Source organism: Limanda limanda, chromosome 18 (genome assembly GCF_963576545.1).
Source record: "Limanda limanda chromosome 18, fLimLim1.1, whole genome shotgun sequence".
NCBI classification, from domain to species: Eukaryota; Metazoa; Chordata; class Actinopteri; order Pleuronectiformes; family Pleuronectidae; genus Limanda; species Limanda limanda.
This window is the reverse complement of record NC_083653.1, coordinates 11904017-11914648: the sequence shown is the minus strand read 5'-3', so window position 1 is coordinate 11914648 and position 10632 is coordinate 11904017.

The following is a 10632-nucleotide window of genomic DNA, read 5'->3' as shown; positions in this document are numbered from 1 at the left end:
TGTTCAGGCAGCATTGAAATGCTACTGGACTAAAAGTGCATTTCAATTCACATTAACAGCCAAAGAAATGTCACAATGGCAGAGTTTGGGGGAAGATGAGGGCAACGTCTCGACCGCTCTGTTCAAAGTTCTCTCAGACTGCAAGAAGACGACAGCGTTACACAACCGTCACACTCTCACTTTGTTCACGCTGTGTGGAGACAACCACACCAAAAGTCTCTGCCACTGCCCACTCATCTATTAGCGGCTGGAGAATTCAGAGGATGACCAGCTTTGGAGTTTGTTTTGACACTTCAGGGCCCACGGACATTTTCAATTACTTATTTCAGACCAACAGATCCTGCAAAATATCCTGATTATTCATTGCAAACCTACTGTACTTTGACAAGCAAATCTTGCAAATCTTACAAATTCACAAAGTGACTTCAGGAGTTGTTTTGCATGTGCCAGAATTTCTCATGTCATTTCATTTCCCTTATTTTTTTGGTATTTTTGTTTTCCAGCGCTTGTGTCAGGGGAGTGTTTTTCTCCTGCTCGGCTCCGTATTCACTGGAACACGGCCGAAACATTTCCATTTCAAAGCCTCGTGGAGTGTCTATATCGTTGTGTCTGTGTGAGTCTGTGTGTGTCTGTGTGTGTCTGTGTTTGTGCTTGAGTATGCACGTGTGTCAGACGGCTGAACTCCGTGACGAGGACAGCTTTCGGAAAAATGTCCTGCTCAAATGTTAAGTAACATCTCTGTTTGCCTCTTACCCCAAAAGCAAAACTGTTTTCTTTTATGCACTCTTCAAAGAAACAGGAGGAGGAAATGCACTTTTCACCCCAGAGAGAGAGAGTCAATAAGGTGAAGAGGTAAAAGATAACTGCGGGAGCTTTGTAGGTGAGTGGTGCTGCATGCGTTATAACAGTAGCACAGGTTCATGGCCTGGGAACAAACCATGTGTATGAATGGCCATGAAATTAATGTTTTAAATACACATTATATGGCTCGGCCAAGACTAATGCAGAAGGTTACGTTCTCAGCCATGAACGGATTATGCTCTAATGACACAAATTGGACATGCCCTGGATATAAAATGTTTGGTTCAAAGTCATAAACCTGCTTTTGTTCATGCTTTTCTCTCATAATTATTTATTTTACTTATTCTCCAGTCTTTAAAAAAAGTTTCCTTCAAGTCAGCTTTTCTTTTCTTGCAGTGAAACCATCAGAAAGAGCTGGAAGCTTGATTTAGTGGGATTATTTATTTTGGGACCAGCTTTATCTATTTAAATTAAGCCTTTTACAGACATGAATTCTGGAGGACGTCCACAGAATTGAGTTTTTCCTCTTGTGAGACACGTCATGGAATCAGCCACTCGCACGGATCCTGTGGTGAAACTCCTGTTGTTTTCTCTCATCGACATGTACATTCCTACCTCCAGCCCTGGGAGCTTCTAGGGAGTTCAGGGCTGGTCTGAAAGCAGCTTCAGTGACCTTTTTACATTGTCCATGCTAGAGTAAGACCTGTTCTGCCTGTCGGTAAGGCTTGAGTCAATTTTGCATATAAAACAATACGTTGTTTGTTTGAGATCATATTTCCTGATTGGTGGAGGCACACAAGCATGATTTGAAAACACCTATTTTATCAACATGTATCTACTTATTAATTCAATCCACAAATATCTATCCGTCTGTCTGTGGAAAACCAGTCAGGTTTATTTAGGGTTAAAAGTCTGAATCACATTCACATTTCCCGATGTGTTGAGCCCAGGTCACCTGAATTTGCTTGTTTATAAATGCAGCAAGAGTTTAATGATTCAAATAAATAAATATATATATATATATATATATATATATGGCTTATTTTTTTCAATTAGGTTGACAAAAAAAATATTTATGGCCAATGATCCTGTACTTATTTGAGTTTAGGTTTCTCTTTCCATCAGCTGAAATCTGAAAATACACATGCTTGAATGGTGAGGGTGTTAAAAATAAATATGAATGTGTGCGTGATCCGAAGCAGAAGAAGAAATATATGTGTGAGAATTGGAGGTAGGAGTATGTGTTATATAAGAGCCCCCCCCACCCCCCAACTACCCCAAAAAACTGCACAAATAAGAAATGTACAACAGAGGGAGTAAAACAGTGATCCTGAAAGATGAGAGAGAATACGGAAGCAGGAAGAGATGAAGTGTTTTCCGCTGGGGGCTGCAGCTCAACTCACTCCGTCTTGAATTTTTCCCAGAAAAAAATCTGTGTTTATCTTTTCAGCTTATTTTATTAATTGTGGTAGATGCCATTCCCTATGTGGGCTGTGTATTCATCCTCTGTGTTTTATTTTGGAATGAATAATTCAGTTGATGTGCGATGAAGAAAGAGAAGAAACGGTTGAAATCCTTGCACTTTACAGGATGTACCTCACTGGCAATAATAAATCAGACCAGTCGACCCCCGGGGGGAACAGGCAGTGGATTTGTCCTGCTCAGCTAGAATTTTTAGCCTGAGAGGAATTTAAAGGACAGGAAATACCAGGGAAAAAAAAGGATACACTTTTAGGTCGACTCTTAAGGGTCATTCAGACCGCAGAGAGACAACTGATAACAACACACTACTTGTATATGTGACAATGTGGTGTGTCGATCTCAGTGGGTGATTTTAAAATTGCTACAAGGGAGGATGGTCCCTGGATAAATGGTGCAGCCGTTTGTTGCAGAACACAAACATGTGATCCCTATGGTGTACTGTGTTGATGTGTTGTCAAAGTACACGTATACTACGTCTGCATATACACATACTGTATATCTTTTCCCTCATGTTCATCAACATTCAAACAATAAAAAAGCAGTTCCTCTGGCCAGTGTGTGTGCTGATACATTAATAATAAGAGAAAATATAATGACAAATGATATTGATGTTACATTTTTTCCGTTTATATATTAAGTTTTGGTAAAACACAGTGTTTCAAGTAGGATTCAATGAGTTTGTTAATATCTCATAGGGTTGCTTTGGTCCTGTAACTGTAGCTCAGTAATTGAGAGCATGAATTTCTACCAGTGGACTTTTGAGACACGTTTGAACCTGTATATTGAGGTAATGTGGTTTTATTTCAGTTTTGCAGATTGTCTGGATAAAATGGAGATGCTGGAAATCGGACGAGGACTATGAAGCGTTTTTCTCAAATGAGGAAGAGCATCACAAAGTTCTTTGGCGTAGTTATGAGCAGGTAAGAAAGTAACAAACATAAACGAAGGACAACAGCAACAAGCCAAGTGTGTGTCGTTGACCCACCACCTCCATCACCCAGCCTCGACCTCCACCCTATTGAAGTGGTGAAGCCTCTGATGCTGAGGAACTTGCACCAAAGCCTCCCACTTACTGCTGGTGCTTGTTTGTCTGCCTTAAGCTTGTAGAAGTGTTTGGTTAATCCATATGTCAGGTGGGATATAGAAGAGCCAGAGAAACTAATTTGGCTCCGGGCTTAAATACATGAATTAATCAGAAGGTTCTCAACAAATGTTTTGTTTGTGTTCTCTTAGTTAATATAGTGTTGGCTTCGACTGACAGCTCACTATATATGTGTGTGTGTGTGTGAAAGGAAAAACCAGGCTTCGTCCCCCGGGGAGACAGACCGAGGCTCATATTCAATGCTCTTTATGAAAGAGGCTCGTCTCTCCTGTCAGATCTCTGTATCTCTCTTCTCCCCCATGCCTTCATCTCTCTCTCCTCTTTATATTTGTCTTTTTTTTATTTTCTTTCACATCTACTCGCCCCTCCAGCACACTCTCCTGTATTTCATTCATCTGGCTCGCCGCATCGCTCCCTCCGAATCTATCAGGATTTCACTTTGAACTGGTTTCCCCTCTCCCTCCGCACATGTCTGTGGTATTCATGATGAAATTGATATTCTTGCCCTGTGGCTAGAACAGATGCGCTGACTTGTGATTTATCTTTCACGCCGAATAAAAATCACACCAGAAAGTAGAAGATGAGTTAATAACCTGTGTGCTTTAATAAATGATGGCACCGAGTGTGAATGGTGAATCAATGAACGATGCTGTTTCTATTATACTATTACGATTGTTGTGAAATTCTCACAACAATCACCAATTTGTGTGGATTTTCTATCCTCGGACATGATCTAATAACTTTCAGGGCCGAAGCACCTGCTGCAATGAAAAATCCCCCGGCAATATCCACACAACTTTAAATGAGGGAATGTCCCTCCTCTCTTCCTGTCAACATTCTCATCTGGTCCCCCCCCTGCTTTGGACCTCCTCATGGTGTTACTGTGGCGATGGGGGGTCGGCAGTAGCTCATTGGTCTGGCGCCAGATAGGAAGCAGCTGACCGCTGTGCAGGGAGTGGACAATGAAGGACACACTGAACCTCAGGCTAGAAGAGAAGTGTGTGTGTGTGTGTGTGTGTGTGAGAGAGAGAGAGAGAGAGAATCACTGTGGGTTAATATGCAGACCATTGTTTTCTTTGCGGCCATTTATGCAGTCAGTGAAGGGCAGTAGCTAACTAAACTTTATTACTGTCACATAATTACACATTTTTAGATAAAATAAAGTATAGCTATAGTCTAATTATTATAAATACATTAGGACATTTAAATATTGATATTATTGATGTATTTGACAGCAAAATGTATCTTGATTAATTAATAATTAATCATATATCATATGTTATTAGGTGTATAAACAACTAATAACACAACCTTAGTGATAACAGACTAATGATTTGTTCCTGTTTCCAGAAAAAAAACGTTTTGAATTGTATTTTAGTATGTTTAAATACATAAAGAGCTAAAATGCTAAATAGGGAGAATCACAACATGGTGTTGCCATTTATTCATAATGTGCTTTAAACTGCTTAGAATTACTTTAAACTTTTAACATAATATTTTAACCTGACTTCAATCTAACTAACATCAGTTGTCAATCATCATAGACGTTTTTACGAGTGCATGTAGAGTTTCACAGATGAACTGAGAGGAAACAGAGTAAATACCCGCTGGGATTTCTCACCCGAAACCCAGAGCGGGCTCGGGGAAAGGATTGGCATGCCATGAGCCGCCCGAGAGACAAAAGACAGAAACAAAGCGTGTCTGTAAATAGTGCTGCCGTACGTCTGTGTGCTCCCCGTGGCTCCTGCAGACTTCCTTATCTGAGAGGCATCGCGTGGATTGCTCCTCTGAAGTCAACGCTTCCCATTGTTCCTGGAAAGACTGGAATTCCACTGCGGGTACAATGGGACTGACAGAGCAGGGACACGGGGCAAAGTTAAGGTTTGATATGGGCCATATATGGTGGGAGAGCAGACAACAGGGGAAGTTTTGAGCGCTCAATACGTTTGATTGTAGCCATGTGGTGTGGTCCATATTTAGCAAGCTATGAGCCAGATGGGTGTATGTGTGTGTACTCGTTTTGTTACCTCTTTAGGACCTTTTCCAGCATAAACACTGACCTGTCAGGACCAGTAGACCTCATGGGGACCAAAGCCTGGTCCTAATGAGGCAAAACTTTATTTCTGAAGTCTTAAGGTCAGAGGTAACATGTGAATGTGGTTAAGGTTAAGGTTAGGGTTTCATTAGACACAAGCCTGAGTGTGTGTGTGTGTAGACTTACCTGAATCCACTATAATAAATAAGATATACATGACATGATAATTCTATTCCTGTTTTTAAATCAAACAAGCCAATAACAATTATGTAAAGAGGACAATGGGAGTAATATTTAAAATATTGTTGATCATCTTATAATAATAACTTCACAGCTATTTATAAATCACATGACACTACTGAGCAGTGAACTTGTGATGCCAAGAAACTGACAAACACATAGATTTAATATTCACTGTAAGACGAGACACTGCAGGCTGAGCATTTCTACTCCCCTGCCACTTGAGTAAAGACACTTTTTCAAGTCTGGTGAGAAACTTTTCCAGCCTCATAACTTTTTCATAGGGTCTTGAGATGTTATAAAGATGGCTGTAATATAATGTCCGGACTCTGTCCTCAACTCATTAGGAAGTAGTCTGCTGCTCTTAAAGAGGAGGAGCAGAGCTGGTGTGTTTTCTGACTCCTGCATACTCTGTTCCATGATTTTCTTGCTCTTACCTTGTTTCCAAACTAGACAAGAAGTTAAAAATGATGAACAAATAAACATTTACAATTTTTTTCACAGTTAAGATTAAAAACTGGAGTTGCATGTTGTGCAAACAACAGGTGTTTATAGATGAGCGCATTCCTTCTTTTGTATTTTCTGGGCAAAATAAGATCTGTATCGAGCCAAAGATGAAAGGATATGATAAAATGCCCTTTACACTGTGTCCTCAGAGACGCGTGACTCAGGTTTACAGACTTGAGTGTGTGTGTGTGTGTCTGTGTGTGTGCTAGGGCAGGTAATATGTCCCTGTGTCCCCTGGCTCATTCCTGTCAATCATCAATTGAATTGCTGAACGCACGCAGGGAGAAGCTGAGAGAACTATTTCAAATATTTTTGCAACCTAATTAGACAGACAAGAAAAGGAATGAACGCCTCCAACAAAAAGAAGAATAAATAAATCTAACCCAATTTCATTTTGTTTCAGAATTACAAAGTTCCTTTCTTGAGTTTGTCCAACCACGTCTTGAAGGGATAGCTCACCCAGAAATGAAAATTCACTCATCATCTACTAACTTATCGTGTCCGCTTTGATCCACGTGCACACGATTATTTTCAGGAGGATAACATTGGACGTTTGGGCTTAAAAAACTGTGAAATTGAATAATAATTGTATAAGTTAAAGTAAAATAAAAGGTATTCACTTCATTTCAATTTTAAATGGCAAATCTTAACATAAGATCAAGACCTTACAATCGAAAGAGAAACCCAACAGTTCCCTTCTGATTGTAAATCATCGTACGACACTTCACAAGCTGCTTCTCCACATTCCTGGCTGGTCTAACATCGCGTCTGCCAAGAACAGAATGTACCAATTTGGGACTCACAAGGTGAGTCACGAGGGGAGTCACCTGTGTGCAGGTATGTGGCACCAGCCGAGCGCCACCAATGTCTTGCCTCCATTTGGCCACGTGATCCAAATGTTGGGGACAGGAGAGGTAGTTAACAGGCAGGTCAGCCAAGTCACATGGTTCTTCTATATATTTCTATCACAAACACAAGCACACACCACACGTGCTGGCTGAGATCCCTGACATCCACTTTGCACACGTGCAGATTTAAAGGAGGAAGAGGAACAAGGTGTTCCGTGAAATTGGAGCTACAAAAGTACTTATCAATGTCTTATTCAGACGCCCTCTGTATGACAATATCCACCCTGTGAACTCCTTGCTCTGTTGATCTAATACTTCACAGCAAACCTCACTGCCATGGATTTCTAATACTTTTTCTTAACTTCTTCTCACTTGCCCCAGTTCTTTCTGGGTTTGTTTGGTTTTACCTTGTACACAAGGCTCTGCAAGGGAAGCTTCGAATAACTCTAGACTGTATGTAAAGATGGACATCGCATCTCCACTTCCTTCCATTACACGAAAGTTGAGTTTAAATATTCTGGATACAGAGCTGCTGTTTCGATACACACATTCGGCCGATAGCAAGCTAGTCTCAGCCGTCAATCATAACGTTTCACCCGGTTTTTATAGCTTACTGGAAACACTGGAACATAAATCAATTTGATACAAAGTTTAAGAAATCATCTTTAAGAAAAATAGAACTTTTATTTTTTCCCCTATGGTTCCTGTCCCATCAACTAACGTGGATGAGGCAGGGATAATGACCTGAACTGAAGCCAGCCACAGGGGGCGGTAACGACAAATATTTACTACTGTCATGTCATCCATCCACTTCTAACCATCTTAACTCAGAGCTTCTGACCATATCACATGGTCATCATCACAGTGGAGTTCAAAGATGTTTCCAAGCTTAAGATCAATTTCTTAAACATTATTGATGAAGTATGTTGCTCAGAATCATCTAAAACATTTGCAACTGATCAACTTGTCTAAAAAACTGTTATAAAGTAATGATCGATCGTCATATGTGTGATTTAAGACCTACAAACTTTAAAGAATGCCATTTCTCAGTGTGTGAGGATATTTCACAATCCCTAACCTTGAAAATTGATTTGCATTTCATTTTTTAATTTATCCCTCAAGTCCAAGTCAAAAGGCTCATCATCACCATGCCTCCGGTAAGTGCAGAAGCTAAAATGTTTACTTTGAAGCGTCACGCCAAATGAGACGTGTAGAATAATCCCCGTGCTGGTGAGCCTCGCGTGGCGCAGTCACTGCTCCGGGTTCAGCTGAGTGAGCACAGTGATGAGAGTCGGCCACTGAGCCTTTGTAATTGGTTCTCTGCTCTCCACTTCTTTCCCTCTGTCTCCCTAGCTCAGCGGTGCAGTGTTGTCAGTCCCACTGGGAGTTGTGTCTTGGCTGCACTCCCTCCCACACACACACACACACCAGCACAATACTGTACCCTGGCAAACAGAAATACACAAGTAAAGCACCTCACACAAATGTGCCCCACAAAATTCGAACAGCTCTTCCCTCCTTTTTGCAAACTCCCACGCACCTATCACACCCATACACACACAGAGGCACGCACACGCACACACACACACGCATGCACACACACACACGCATGCACACACACACACACACACGCACACGCACACACACCAACAGTAGGCACGTGTCTGTGTGTGGTGCTCATTAGGACTTGATAGATTCAGTGAGCTTGACTTTAGGGAGTCCTGGGAGAGCCTTGAGGTAAACTGCACCAAATGAGAAAGTGTGACGGACACATTCTTCTCATCAACAGAGTCAATTTGTGTGTATATGCAAATAATCCTACATGCAAATACACACCAACACAATGCGTCACACCTGTACACACACAGACATGGAAACACCTTCTAACCCAATGAACCACACTCGAAGAAATCCGGAGCTTTGCGGCAACACGTGTGCATGTCAGAGTTACTATTTTCAGCGTGGTAGAGAAGCTGGAGCCCCGAGCAAGAAGCACTTTTCCCCTATAGCTGCTCTTTGCTGCAGCCGGTGGAAGCAGAGCAGGAATATGGTTAATTTATGAAAGTGACTCGGAGTGAAGAGCAGGTTCCTTAAAGTGGAAGCGAGCGGGTAGAGGCTGCGGGTGTGAAGGTGTCTCAGAGAACCGCTTTCGCACAACACAGTCAGACGCATATAGTGGTAAACATTTGGGTCGTCAGTCGCCGGCTTGTCCCTGAGACAGCAGCAGGGGAGGACAGTGGAAATCAATTGTGTTTGATACAATGGAGGCAGAGGGCGAAGTCGAAAATAGAGAGAGACAGTGGGAAATCTTCTCATCTGCAATGTCAATTAGCTCCTTTCGTGCAAAGGTGTAAATCTGAATTATGCTAATATGTTTGATATACTTTTTAGAAGTATTGTGACTCAGGATGAACAGAACCATGATCAATGGAGGATTTTTCACTGCCCTTTACACTGCCATTCAACTTTTGGCTGCAGAGAGGAGTCCACGTATAACCATGAATCACTTAAGTTGTGAATAGAAAAGAGTTTTTTTGTATTTTTACCTCCGGCAAGGCGTTTGTGTTTTCAACCCTGTCCTTGTGTTTGTTTTGATGCAAGATTACACAAAAACGACTTAATGGGTTACCACAAAACTTGGTGGAAGGATGCAATATGGGTCATGGCAAATACTATTTAATGTTTTTGCAGATACATACAATCTTTTTTTCTTTTGGCATTTTTTCCAAAATTTTCATTGATTTCTCAGAGAATAATTCCTGGATCTTGATGAAAAACAATCTGGTGTATTTAGGGGACTGGTGTTTTTAAGTTTGGGCTATTTGCTGCAGATTTACATACAAATCTGAATGTAGGGAATTTAAATGTGGTTGTATAAGGGAACTGTTGGATCTAGATGTATGCACTCTGTAAAATTAGTTTGGTGTTATCTCTCAGATGCACTGGATTATATTAGAGTGGAGTCAAGTAATGAGCTTTTTTTTCAATTTAACTTTTTTTTTCCAGATCTTGTTTGGTATATGATCAAAACATGCCCAGTGGACCTCATTAGCAGTCTGAGATAGTAAGAGCACATCATCTCTGACCATCACAAAGGCGTAATAATGTCTCTGATGTACATGTAAAGCATGGAAATACATGAACACACCGACCCCTATACATCTCGTGTCAGTTGGAGGTTGTTTTTTTAGCAGGGGGGCTGGTTACATATAATACTCCGCTGTGTCCGGCTGCCAGAAGAAAATCCATAATTTATTGACTTTCGGGTCATTTTGGCGATTCTCTGAACCATTTAAGAAACTTTGTAATCAATTATTTATTGGCTGCATTTGGATTTTTACAAGAGCAGCAGCGGAGAATCTTTGCGGTCTTTTGGGAGATCACAGAATAATTTATGTGATGTGGAGCTTTATATTCAAGACAAGAATTATTTGCGGTTATGTAAGAAGCGTTACCGCTGTCACACAATGTAATCGCACCCTGGAGCCCTCACAGCTCGAAGACGAGATTGTTTTGGGGAAAAATAGCCTTTATTTTCTTCTTTCACTCTTCTTACTGGATTCAATGTAGCATGCCACTGGTGCTTAAATGCAAACAGTTGAAATAGACTTTGGTGT